At 35.2% G+C, this 13,910-nt stretch overlaps 1 pseudogene; it reads right to left on the bottom strand.

The window, feature by feature from the left end:
• Positions 1-7,289: 7,289 nt before the first annotated feature.
• On the bottom strand, positions 7,290-7,390 carry LOC126002344 (uncharacterized; annotated as a pseudogene).
• Between the last annotated feature and the right edge of the window lie 6,520 nt (positions 7,391-13,910).

Below are 13,910 nucleotides of genomic sequence, written 5' to 3' on the forward strand. Positions count from 1 at the left end.
GGTTGGACAATTTGTATGTCCAGAGCCTTTAGTAGGTCTTATGACAAAATACCTCAGGGGGAAAGACATAATGTTCTTTTTAGAACAAAGATATTTCCTTTCTAATTTCCCCAAAATTAACTGCTCCTTTGCAAAATAAATAAACAAAACAAAACAAACAAACAAAAAACAGCAAAAATTTCCTGCCACACCTGCCCTCTCATTTTTTAAATTTTATTTATAATCTATCTAAAGGATCCTGCCTTTTTCAGAAAACCCTGAGACATGAATCACTTTGCTTAGTCTCATATTTCCATGTCATTCTACAAATGGAGAAAAGGAAAAAAGAGTGAAAGGGGCCAAGTGGTCTCAGGTGCAATGGGTGGGAAATAAAATGGTCAGAACTAAAATACCCAAGCCAAAGTCAAAGCAATAAAATAAAGAGACCTAAAATATAACAATCTAAACACAATCTATAAACATGGACCAGTAACACTGTAGAATAAGGGGCTACTGATGTAGGTATAAGATGAATACTGGGAACTCTGATGAAAGGAGGTCAACACTGGTGGTGAGAATGGCCCTGGTTCACTGTCACTATATGCCTGAAAAACAACTATGAAGAATGTGTAATTGATGATGGTCTCAATAAAAATGTAAAAAAAATGTAAGGAAAAAAAAGAAAAGCAACTTTTCTAAAGCACTGACTCTTTTTTTCAATGCTCATTATCATTTATTATTAGAAAAATCTAAATCAAGAAGATCATGAGATATTGTTATACATCAGCACAAATCAAAAATACTATGACCAATCTGTGTTTGCAAGGAAGTGATAAAAAAAGAAACTCTCATACACTGCTCATGAAAATGTTGTTCAACCCCCATGAAAAATAGTTTGAAGAGTTTGAAAAGTTCTCATTAAATTCATTTTTTAACTGCCATATTACCAGCAATTCAACTTTGGATCTCTATTCTCAGAATAGAAAAACATTTATTCAAAGGATAAATGCATACCACTATTCATTGCAGCACTCAGTACAATAGTTAAGATTTGAAATCACCCAAGATGTCCAACAAAAGATGAGAAGATGATGCAGTTGTGATGTATATATGCATATATATATATATATATGTGTGTGTGTGTGTATATATATGGAATACTACATAGCTATAAAGAATGATGCAATTCATTGCAACATGAATGGAACTGGAAGATATGTTAAATTAAGTAAGCCAGTGCTCTCTACAATAGATAAAAGCTGGAACAAACCAGATACCGTACAACAGACGAATGGCCCAAGAAACTGTGATACATATACACAATGGAATACCATGCGGCTGTCAGTAAGAATGAAAGTCATGAAATTTTCCTACACATGGCATATAAATGGAAACCATTACACTGAGTAAAATAAGTTAGAGGGAGAGAGAAATAGATACAGAATCGTCTCACTCATATGTGGGATTTAAGAAAAATAAAAGACATTATTATAATAATACCCAGGAACAATAGAGATGAGGGCTGGAAGGACTGGCCCACAATATGAAGCTTACACAAAGAATAGTGAGTGCAGTTAGAAAAATAACTACACTAACAACTATCACGGCAATGATAGTGAGTGTGAGAATTAGAATGTCTGTCCTGAATAGAGGCAGCAGATGGGGGAGGAGGAAGATGGAGGGTATGGATGGTGGGAAGGTTTCACTCGTGCTTAAATAAAGATATTATTTGAAAATAAAGTAAGCCAGAAGATTTTGGATAAATATAGGATATCACTTATACGTGGTATTTATAATAAATGCATGGGAGGTTGCAATTCTTTAAAGGAGGAATTGCCTAAAACACTCACGGCCCCAAAGTACAGTGAGGAAAGGAAGGAAATAGAGTAGAGGGGAAGCAAGACAAGTTAAATAGCACTGCACAGGAGTCAAGGGGATTTAGGTACTTTGGTAGTATCAAGGAAATACAGAATTAAATATCCACAATAAAAACCAATTACTAAACACCCTTGATCTAAAATTACTAAAATTACCACCAATTATTTATACAAGAATTGAGAAACCTGCATCTGAAGCAAAGATTAAAAACCCAAGATTAAAAAACTCAAATAAGTAATATTTAACAGATGCCTCTAAAGTACAATAAAATATAGATACCAAATTAAACAAGTTAGGCACTTTCTGAACTCTGAACTTTAGACCTATAGTCTTGATCATAATATTTTTTTTATTTTATGGTTAGGGGCCACACCCTTCAATTTTCAGAGATTACTTCCAATTTTATACTTAGAAACCATTTCTGATAGGCTTTCAGGACCATATGGGGATAGCAGGGATTGAACCCAGTTCAGTTGTATTTATGATAAGCTCTGTACCCACTGAAACTTTGGCCTTACCATATCCATGCAAACCAGGATTTATTCTGAGAAGTACTCATAGACTCCATTATAGCACTTTGAAGACATCTCCAACATCATAGAAATCTTCTGAACTTTACCCCCTCTCTGTCCATTGAATTTTATGTTGTTCTAATATATACTTTCCACCAATAAATCAAGAATAAAAACACAGAATGTCTTAAAACGTGAATGCATTTTATCACTCCTTGCAGTAAAGCCCCATGATACTAGGCTAATGAAAATCAATTGCAAGTTTCTTGAAAGCAGAAGTTGGTTGGCTAGTGTGCTATGTGGTTTTGTTGGTCCTTAAGAATTGGTTTCTAATAAAATTTAAAGCACAATTAGGTCAAAGTCATTAAAAATAATGGGTTTTCATTCTTGAGGTTGAAATTCACTACTCTTCCAGATTCCTCCTTCTACAACTTTATAACCTTTCACAACTGTATGACTAAAGAAATATGATTTATTCCTGAGAGTTTATTTATTTTATGACAATTTTCTGATCTTTCCCTAGACTTATGACCTCTTATTATTTACAAATTATAATCTTACAGTTTGCAACAGAGTCAAATTCAGACTATCTGGATCCAGATAGCTCACTCCAGATAATTATAACTCATTGTCTCTAACTCAGTTTTCTGACTGAATGTCTTAGAAAAAGTTACTTCAGCTTTCCAACTTTTTATTTTCTTCATTGGAAAATGAAAACTTTGATTCATAGAATGGTTGTGGGGATTAGGAGATAATCCATGTGAAGCCAGCATTCTCAGGAGCTCTTATGCAGTAGGACTTCATCAGAAATGATAGCCACTATGGGGATCAGGATGCAAATCCTCCTTTCTCCTTTTAGTTTCTTCTTCGCATGGTTGAGCAAACAAGTTAAAGTCAGAAAGATAAGACGGATAATAAAACAATTTTAATTACATTTGTATGGAGAATTTTTGTGTTTATAAACTAGAACAAATGGGATATACTGATTTGTTTTTTCTATTAGTGAACAGAACAGGGGCCTGGGGCGTTTGGAAAGAAGAGATGTCTGGCATGATTGACCTCATGAGAAAGCTAGTGCTTTGAAACCAGACATCTTAGTATCACTGATAGAAAGTTTATTTCTGGTGATGGTGCAATCTGGGTAATCTTCATTCTTCAAAGAACCTTTAGGGCATTATTGAATTTAGCTCCACATGCTAAGTTGGTTACATTAGGAAATGCATACTCAGAACATTTTAAAAAGGGCTTTTATGCATCATAGTGATAAAGGTAGGAAGAGGAGCAGCCAGTTTTGGTGTTCAGGGAAAAAATCCTGCATTGTCTGGATTTTTCTTTGGTTGGGTAAGTGACCACAAAGCTTTGCATATGTTTTGAATGATAAAATTAACAGAGGCAGGAGTGTTGGTGCAGCAGTAGGACATTTGCCTTGCACTTAGCTGACCTGGGAAGAACCGTGGTTCGATCCCCAGGCATCCCAAGCCAGGAGCGATTTCTGAGCACATAGCCAGGAGTAACCCCTGAGCATCACCAGGTGTGGTCCAAAAGAAATAAAAAGATAAAATTAACATATAAACTATGATTTCTCTTGTTACACAATCAAAGAAAAGATAATATCAATCCTAACAGAAAAAATGTGTACTACCATGAAAAAAGGAGTGAAGGTCTACATGTATCAAAGATTGATCATTCTGTGAATAAAGTTGAAAAAGAAAAGAAAACAGAATAAAATAGGTTATATTAAAAAATGGACAGTTGAGAATGTATGAGGGAAATGTAGAGCCTGTTTAGAGTACAGGCGGGGGTTGGGTGGGGAGGAGGGAGATTTGGGACTTGGGTGATGGGAATGTTGCACTGATGATGGGTGGTGTTCCTTTTATGAGTGAAACCCAAACACAATCATGTATGTAATCAAGGTGTTTAAATAAAAAAAATAAATAAATAAATAAAAGAAAATAAAAAAATAAAAAAAATTAAAAATGGAAAACAAAACTCAAAATGAGAGGAAATAGAAAAGAGAATACAAGGAAGCATCTATGACACTGCCTGTATTAGGTCCAACTAGTTTAGTCTGTTCATGTGGGGTCCCTTCCCTAAATATGACATTTCTCTGGCAGGATGCTTTAGATGGTTTCTTCTTTCTACTCATAATCTCCCATATTCCTACAGCAATTTCTCAGGATTTTCTTAGTAAGTTTTCAGATTCAGATTCAGGTACTTAATCCAGATTCTCCATTTCCCTTCCATCCACTCTCATTCTTTCTGGGAGCATGCTGATCTGATGGCTGTAGTTACCCAATAGTGCTGAAAAGGTTGGTTGGAGAGAGAGAAGGAACATTTACATCTTACATCTCAATTAGCATCCTAAAACAGGTCAATGTTCCTCAAACTATAACCCACGGCCACATGCAAGCCACCAAGGACATTTATCCAGCCTGCTGGGTGTTTTTGGCACTACTGCCTGTTTTGATTAGTAGCCAACTCATATCTGCCCACAATGCACGTGTATAGGATGGGTTCCCTTACTCTCTGACTCCTCTTCTCTTTGTCTCTTGTTCTACTCCTTCTCAGTCTCATGTAGAGGTCCTCAAACTGGTCCGCCTAAAACATTAGTTCCCATTGAATTTCTGGTAACTGGGGCCAGAGCAATAGCAAAGCAGGTAGGGCATTTGCCCTGCATGCAGAAAATCCAGGTTCAATCCTTGTCATCCCATATGTTCCCCTGAGCCTGTCAAGAGTGATTTCTCATTGCAAAGCCAAAAGTAGCCCCTATGAAGTGCGGGTGTGGAACAAAAACACACAAACAAATAAAATACAGATAACTTTAATTGTTTTATTTAACTTTAATTGTGTCTCATTTTAAATATTTGTTCCCATTTTAGTTATTTTTACTTCAAAATAAGATATGAGCAGTGTACATAGAATTTGATCATAGTTGTTTTCTTTTTAATATAATCTGGCCCTCCAAAATTCTTAGGGACAGTGAACTATCTCCCATTTTAAAAGTTTTAAGAATACCTTACTGGGCCCAGAGAGATAGCACAGCGGCCTTTGCCTTGCAAGCAGCTGATCCAGGACCAAAGGTGGTTGGTTTGAATCCCGGTGTCCCATATGGTTCCCCGTGCCTGCCAGGAGCTATTTCTGAGCAGACAGCCAGGAGTAACCCCTGAGCCCGCCGGGTGTGGCCCAAAAACCAAAAAAAAAAAAATACCTTACTAAGTCATAAAAAAATAAAGTAGCATCAGGTGCTTCTTTCATGAAGAACAAGACAAAACTTAGAAAGTGATGATCTCATTTTTCTTTTAGAGTAGGGGAAAAGGGACTAAAGAAAAAGCAAGATCTTCTTAGCCTCAAGAGCCTTCTTCAACTTTAACTCAAAGTAATTTGTCTTCAGTTTCATCCACAAAGTAGCTGATTTTGTTTTTCTTATAGCCACATAGTATTGGGTAAATATACCAAAATTTCTTTACCCTGTTAATTGTTCTTGGCAATTTGGGGTATTTCTAGATTTGGGGTATTGTGAATAACAAATAGTGGTTAATGCTGCAAAGAACAGAAAAGGTCTGAATACAGACTTTTTGAGTAGATGTCAAGAAGTTAAATTCTGTTAGCAGGAACCTTACCACAGGACATGGAAAGAGATATGGAAGTGGGGGAGAAGGGAGAGCATACTGGGACAGTGGTGTAAGGAAGTGAATACTTTGGAGGAGTATGTGGTGCCAAAGTATACTATTGATGAAACCCTATCATTCACAGTATTAAAACTATAATGCCTAAAATAAACTTTGAAGTATTCATAAACAAAATGGGAAAGACATCAATGGTGTATGTATTTTTTCTTTAGAATAAATTTTTGTTGTTGTCTGGGGCCTAGGTACCAATCTGTATTGGTATACTGTATTTCAGAAACTCTAATATGAACAACTTTGTAAATTATGTTGCCTTAACAAATAATAGAAAATTTTAACACATTGAAAATATTGCTTGCCGGGGCCGGGAGGTGGCGCTAAAGGTAAGGTGCCTGCCTAGCCTGCGCTAGCCTTGGACGGACTGCGGTTCGATCCCCCGGCGTCCCATATGGTCCCCCAAGCCAGGAGCAACTTCTGAGTGCATAGCCAGGCGTAACCCCTGAGCGTTACCGGGTGTGGCCCAAAAAAACAAAAAAAAAAAAAAGAAAATATTGCTTGCCATGACAAGTTATCTTAATGTGATCAAGTCTATGAATTTTGTAATGTGATTCAGGCACCATCACCAGCATCACAGGATTGAAACTCACAGGCTAGACACTGAGCATTCACACCGAAGCATCAATAATGCTCAATACTACCAGAAATTTTGATCACTTTAAGCATCTTTAAAGGTTCTAATTAGAGAAAATGGATAACACATTTAATTTTGCCCTTTAATGCTTTTATCCTTGTTATCAGGAGAATATAATAGGACTTTAGTATTTCAATAAAATACTAAAACAATCACAAAAACTTAGAAAAAGAAAATGGTTGTTCTAGAGATTTCTGACCATTTATAGTTACTTTAACTATATAAATTGGTTTGCTTCCAACCAGCAAAGCAAAAATGAAAGATCATAGAAAGTATTCATTTTTCTTTTTTTTTTCTTTTTGTTTTTGGGTCACACCCGGTGACGCTCAGGGGTTACTCCTAACTATGAGCTCAGAAATCGCTCCTGGCTCGGTGGACCATATGGGATGCTGGGGATCGAACCCAGGTACTTCTTGGAACACCGCGTGCAAGGCAAATGTCCCCTACCACTGTACTATCATTCCGGCCCTGAATGTGTCATTGATACTATTTTAATAGTAGATCCATTGATGATTAGTGATATTTTAATTATATGTTGTAAGTAAAAGCAGCACAAAATCTCTCTTACTGAATGTATGTATTTATAGTCATTTATTCTCTTTCTCAATTTGGCTAAGTGTTTTTGGTTATCATCCTAGAGCAGAGTCATGCTAATCTTCTCTGTATCATTCCAATTTTAGTATATGTGCTGCCGAAGTAAGCACAGTCTAAATTTTTTTAAAGACCAGACATCATGCCAAAAACAAAAGTAAAGTGTGTGATATTATGATTCATTATATGTCACCCATCTCTTCTACTCTTTGGACTAGGCTCTCATGAATGACTCAGAGCCATAAATTTTCAATCATCAGTTTTTGATTTCTAATAGCCTTATAATAGTTCTGAGAATTTTTTTTACCATTGACAGTTGTTTTTGTGGGAAAATTCAAAATGGAAGAAACTAGGTAACACTATTTAGAACTATAATAAGGGACTAAAGTAAAGCAGATAGGATGATAGTCTTGCCTTTAGTCAACCCAGGTTTGATCCCTGGCATTTCATACAATACCACAAACACCTATAGGAGTAATTTCTGGGTAAAGAACCAGGAATAACCTCTGTTCATTTCTGGGTGTGGCCTAAAATTCAACAAACAAACCAAAAAAGAACCACCACAAAATATAACAATGGAAGAAAATAAATGCAGACTGTTAGCATATGCAGATGATGCAGTTAAAATAAGGTTAAAGTCAGGCTAAAACTAGAATTGGAAGGACAAATAGGAGTCATGTCTCACAATTTTTTTAAAAGTATGAGGTATTCAGGCCTATGTTGCTTTCTACTCTCAATAATAAAAGGGGTTTCTACTATTATTAAGTTTTGACTTTCACCATCATAGTATAAAAAGTCTGCTACAGTTCCAGTAGCCAAATTTAAATGAAACTGGTTCAAAAAATTAAGAAATGAATTTAAAATAAAAAAACATTAAACTCTTTTGGGTAGAAACAGTTAAAATCCTTATCATATCCTCTCCTCCAAAATCCTTAAAACAAGGTCAGGTTCCTTAGGTTTGCAGAAAGGGTACTGACCTCAGGAACAGGACAGGAAGAAATATACTGTTTATTCTGGCACGAAGGGGAAAGGTCTGTGAGTCTCCCTTTCTACAAATGAGCTTTCTAGTGGCCTTTTTTTACCCCTGTAAAACCTGCCTCTTGTAACATTGTAGTGAAGATAATTCCTTTAAGGAAATGAGTCAGCCATCTTCCAGCCAGCTGACTTATTGCCAATAAAGATCCTACTCACTCTATCATCAGGTTTCCCCATTGATTAGTCTTGGAGCAGCCAGTGGAACTGGATCTTAGCAATTGCACAAACATTAACGTAAGAGAGGGAAGGAAGAAGGAGAACCCTGGGAATTCCATAGAATTTAATCACCTAACCTCAACTGAAAGCAAAGGAGACTCTGGTCTCGTTGTAAATTTCTTAATATTGCAGGAATATGATTTTTGGCAAGATAATCATAAGAGTATTGTTGAGGATGGGAGGGTAGCTAGAAACATTGATGTCAGGAAATATGCACTGGTGAAGGGTGTTGTACATTGTGTGACTAAAACTCAATCATGAACAACTTTGTAACTGTGTATGTCACAGTTAAAGAATTAAAGTAAAGAATTTATTATAAAAAATATTGAGGAGGGCCTGGAGAGAAAGTATAGCAGATTGGGCACTTGTCTTGCATGAGGCTGATCTTCATTTAATTCCCTAAATTCCATATGGTTCTATGTGCCTGCCAGGAATGATTCTTGAATTCATAGCCAGAACTACTGAGCACCACCTAGTTCTTTAAGCGCTTCTGTCTTACAGCGCCAGTGCGATTTCGGTGAATCCACTTCAGGGAAAGTGGGTTGCCCGAACCAGCGTAGGGAGAAGTATAAAATATGAAATAAATGGAGCCACACAAAGTATGTTGGGTCAACATATCTTCTGGCAGAGTGCGAAAAGTTTAATTTTTTGAGCAGGAGATTTTTAGGGGTAAAATTAGCCAGAGGTAAAGAATAATTATAATCACAAAGCATAGTACAACAGTAACAATACCTAAGCTATAGGTGTGACTGTAAAAATTCTAAGTTACAAGAGAGAAGGTTACACTCAAGGTATAACTTGCAAGATAACTCCTTGCAAGCTTACTTCAAATGCAAAATCAGGATTAGGAGGGAGTAGAAAATATCTAGGAACTTGATCTTTACTGAACTAAACTCTATTGTTAGAGGTTAAGTAAAGGGAGGAGCCTAATCCCCAAAAATGAGTTTTCCTATTTCTAAAGGAGGGTCAATAGTCAAGATCTGCATTCTGGTTACGCCCTTGATTACCAGAAACTGCAACTGCAAAGAAGAGAGAAAAATTGTCTTTGCTTTTAGGGCTGGCTATATCCAGAAAAAGAGGTTCTCAAATAAACTTTGGTGCTGGAATTTCTGAGCCAAATTATTTGATAGAGGCCATATAGTCAAATACTGGCTGAAAATGGAATGCCAGGCATCTCTTTGAAAATTCATCAACCATCCACGCAGGGGAAAATGGCATCCACAGGGGGCCTTTTGAGGAACCCCATGGGGCTTAAATTAGTTCTACCCACCAGGAAAATCTGAGGATACATCTGGTGGGCTGAGTCCCCCTAAAAGCTTAGGTATGCCCCGGCAACCAGTATGACTCCAAAACAAATATGTATGTGTGTATCTGTGTCTCTGTGTCTGTGTGTATATAATTTATATATATATATATATATATACATATATATTGTGTTTATATATAAAGGAGGTCATAGAGAATTCCATATGTGCTTGTATCTCAGAAGAGGGGAGTAAATGAGAAAATTTGACTTTTAGGATCTCAGGGCATAAAATTATAAAAAGTTACAACTTTGGGCTCTGTTCTGAAGAAGAGTAAAGCATATCTATATAACAAGTTAGAAGAGTTTTGGAAATAGACTAACTTCAAATGGTCCCTGTTTCTTTTTCTAATCTTTATAGAAGTCTAAGTAAATACAGAGAAGAAACTCAGGGCCATATGTACATTTTACCATATGTACCATCCTTCTTAGATTCTAACTATTATAGGGGAACGAGTTCCCCTATAATGAATTTTTTTGGCAAAAATTAAAATTTTTCAGAAGGGTCGATCCTAAAGGCTTGAGAGTGACTTACATTTATGTTTCTTCCTCACTATATCAGTAAGAAGAAATCTCTCTTGTGAGCAAAGCAAACAGAACTCAAGAATCTGTACATTACAGTGTTAATTGTTTACTGTTCTTTTCTTGATTACCTCCCCAAATCACATCAAGCCTGATTCTCTGCTCAACATCCTTAGTCAGAAAAGTTGTGATTCTTTGCAAAGTCATGTGTCAAAATTTTCAATTTGTATGGGTCTTTCTTACGTACACAGTGGATATGTGTTGCTATGAAATAAGCCTTCTCTTTTCTATCTTATCTAAGGTTTTGATTATAACATTCAGCCTGAGGAACATCAGGAGGAGTACAGAGGAACTGAAGGATAGAGTTTGTTTTTGGGTGGACAGAGTAAGAAACAGTACTCTATCCCTGGGGCAATGCTGACAAGGTAGTAGGAGGTTGCCTGCCTATATCTCTCTCACACCTTCTATTTCAACAAATAAATGCTATTGAAAGCTAGTACTAAGCAGACTGGAGAGTAAATGTTCAAATTTTTGGAAGGAAGAATCAATAGCTTGGTTACAAGTCTTTTCTATGGCATTTGGAACTGAAAGGAAATGAAGGAAATAAATGTGCTGTTGAATTTCTAACAGAGGAAAGGTTGAGTCCTAGGGAACCTTGGAATAAGAAGGGTCAATTAGCAAGTCTTTTTCTCTAAAAAAGTAGTTAAGAAAGTGGACAACCAAGCTACTGAGATGAAAATCATTTATGGAAGACATGGGTATTGAACATTGTATAACTAAAATTCAATCATAACTGTAAATGTATTTCATGGTGATTCAAAATAAATTAAAAACAACAAAGCAAACCAAAACAGCACAACCAAAACATGCTGGTCCCAACTCTAGGCCCTGATTAGATAATTGATTAAAATATAGTGGCTGCATTTTGCCTTGCTTTTGTTTCTTGGTTTCTTTTTATTTATTTATTTATTTATTTATTTATTTATTTATTTATTTATTTATTTATTTATTTATTTATTTTAGTATATAAAAGAAGGGCAAGGCACCATTAACACTCCTCTAGTCTTTCTCTTTTTGCTCTGTAAAAACCTGTAAAGGTGCATATACCTAAAAAGCCTTAATTAAATTCCTTTAAATTGATCTACTCCTAGCAATTAAAAAAGTCTAGCCTACCTGCATTGAATGTTCTAGCACATTTCTGAGCATTTCTACCTCCCAGCAGAAAAATGTAACTCAGGATATAAGTCTAGTTATTTTATTATGCTATACTACTCCTTCCAAATTCCTGATGTTTAGGCAAAAATGACAACAAAAACAACAACAAAAATAGGACTTTTCAAATTTGCTACCACTCTTGGATCAGCATCTCCTTAGTAAGTAGAACTCAAGATGTGGAAATTCTACTCCAATTTTCTTGATTTTTTGCTTATTGCATGAATTCTTGCCTTGTATGTAGTACTTAGTATATTGCTCTCATCTTATTTGCCAGTCCCAAAATTTTGAACTAGTTAATATTTGTTTAGATTATATCAGGATCTGGAAATTAACAAATGAGGTAGGTAAATAATGAAATGGTACATACGTAGAGATCTGTGAAACTGAAAAGGTTTACTCTTTCAGGGAAGAGGACCAGAGTTGAGAGACTGCCAGTCCACTATAAAGGATTTGCAGGTTTTATATATAAAAATGATACTCTACCTACACAGAGGAATGAAAATTTACATAAAGGGATTCTGAAAGTTTCACATAAAATTATTGTGGCTTGAGTGACCCGTGACTGCTTTATTCAGATTTCTAGTCTCTTCTATGGGGTATTTGGTAGCAAGTGCAAACAAATACTTTAGGATGGTCTTATTTCCAGTTGTTTGTCAAGTGTAGGATATAGGCTGTGTTGGTGAGACATTAGATTGCTATTACACAAATATCTGACCCTGGAAAAATAATTGTTAACTTAGAAAAAAACTTAGTTCATAAATCTTCATCTTGGATGATGTCCTCTCAAAATATACTAGATATTACTCAATTCTAACTGCAAAAGATTCAATGTCTTACATATATATATATGTATATATATATGTATATATATATACTCATATATATATGAGTAGTAACTATATATATATATATATATATATATATATATATATATATATATAGTTACTACTCATGGTATGACCTGTTTAATGAGAGCTCTCATTCTGGTATGCAAATGTACTTATCTTTTCTCATGAGAGAAAGAAGAAATGAAGTTAGCCTTCTTATTTATATTAAGGCCAAAATCCCAGTATAAGGACTGATCTAATTACCCCAAGGAATTTAGTTTCTAAAACAAGTATATAGGAGATACGGTTTCTACAAATGATTTAAAGACTTTGGGAAAATGTATTCCATAGCACTTGGCACATGAATGTGAGTTTCTAAAACTTATAAGAATTCTGATGATGTTAAAAATTCTTGAGAAAACAATGATAATATGCTTAAAGCAAATAGATACCTGAAGATCATTAAGAAAATTGTTACTCTATCTGCTTCAAATAGTGACCACTTCCCAACTCCTGGCAATCTCTAGAATTCTGGTCAGAGAACATAAGATTATTCAACAACAAAACAAAGAAAACAAATAAAAATGTTATTTTATTGTCAAACTCAGCAATTCTTCAACCTCTTCATACATCAGGCTCAACAGCTCAACACCTATTCTGCATGTGTACTCGTGGTTGTAGATAGAGTAGTAGTTTCAACTTTTGCACATCTCTGCACCAGCACTAGTGTTTAAGAACTCTATCTTAACTGAAGTGGATTCATCTTTCCCCACTTATGTTAGACAGTTCTCTTGGAAGACACATTCTTATATATTTTTAACAACCCCTAAACCTATCTGTTTCCTTCATGGAGATAGTTTGTATTTCTACTTGATCATTTCTTTAGAATTTATTCCAGTTTTTATCTCTCATCATGCCTGCCATTAACCTTTGTGTACACTACTCCTCTGTGGTTTTCTAGAGAGCAGAACTTTCTCCACCTCTATATCATTCTTTTTGTGAAAAGTATCTTTGTGGTTTCATTTTTAGGTTTTGCTTCATCATTCCCATAAGCCCACTAAATATCCTTTCCTAAAAAACATTCTTTATGATAGCTCTGTCTCCAGAGCCTATAATAGACTGAAGGACAAGAAACAATTAAAAGGAGAGCTCAAGTATTTTCAATCACATTTGTTGGCTTTGATTACAATGGAAATAACACATACTTCCTGAGAAATTTTTAATTAAATGAATAAAAAACTATGTTCAAAAACTATAAATGAGAACATAAATAAATTACATAACATTAATACATTTAATAATTAAATTATTGAATAATATTTTATAAATAATTTAGCCAAAGAAATGTAGAGATCTTATTAATTTTATTAAAGGAGTTTTGAATTAGTTAAATAGAAAGTATACAAAGGGTTGGAAAATGGAAGTTTCTGTTCTCAGAAAGAAGGTGCAACAGCTATTATTATAAGATAAAATATGGGGCTGGAGAAATAGCACAGTGGTAGGGTGGTTGCCTAG

This window comes from Suncus etruscus, chromosome 2 (genome assembly GCF_024139225.1).
Source record: "Suncus etruscus isolate mSunEtr1 chromosome 2, mSunEtr1.pri.cur, whole genome shotgun sequence".
Classification (NCBI taxonomy): Eukaryota; Metazoa; Chordata; class Mammalia; order Eulipotyphla; family Soricidae; genus Suncus; species Suncus etruscus.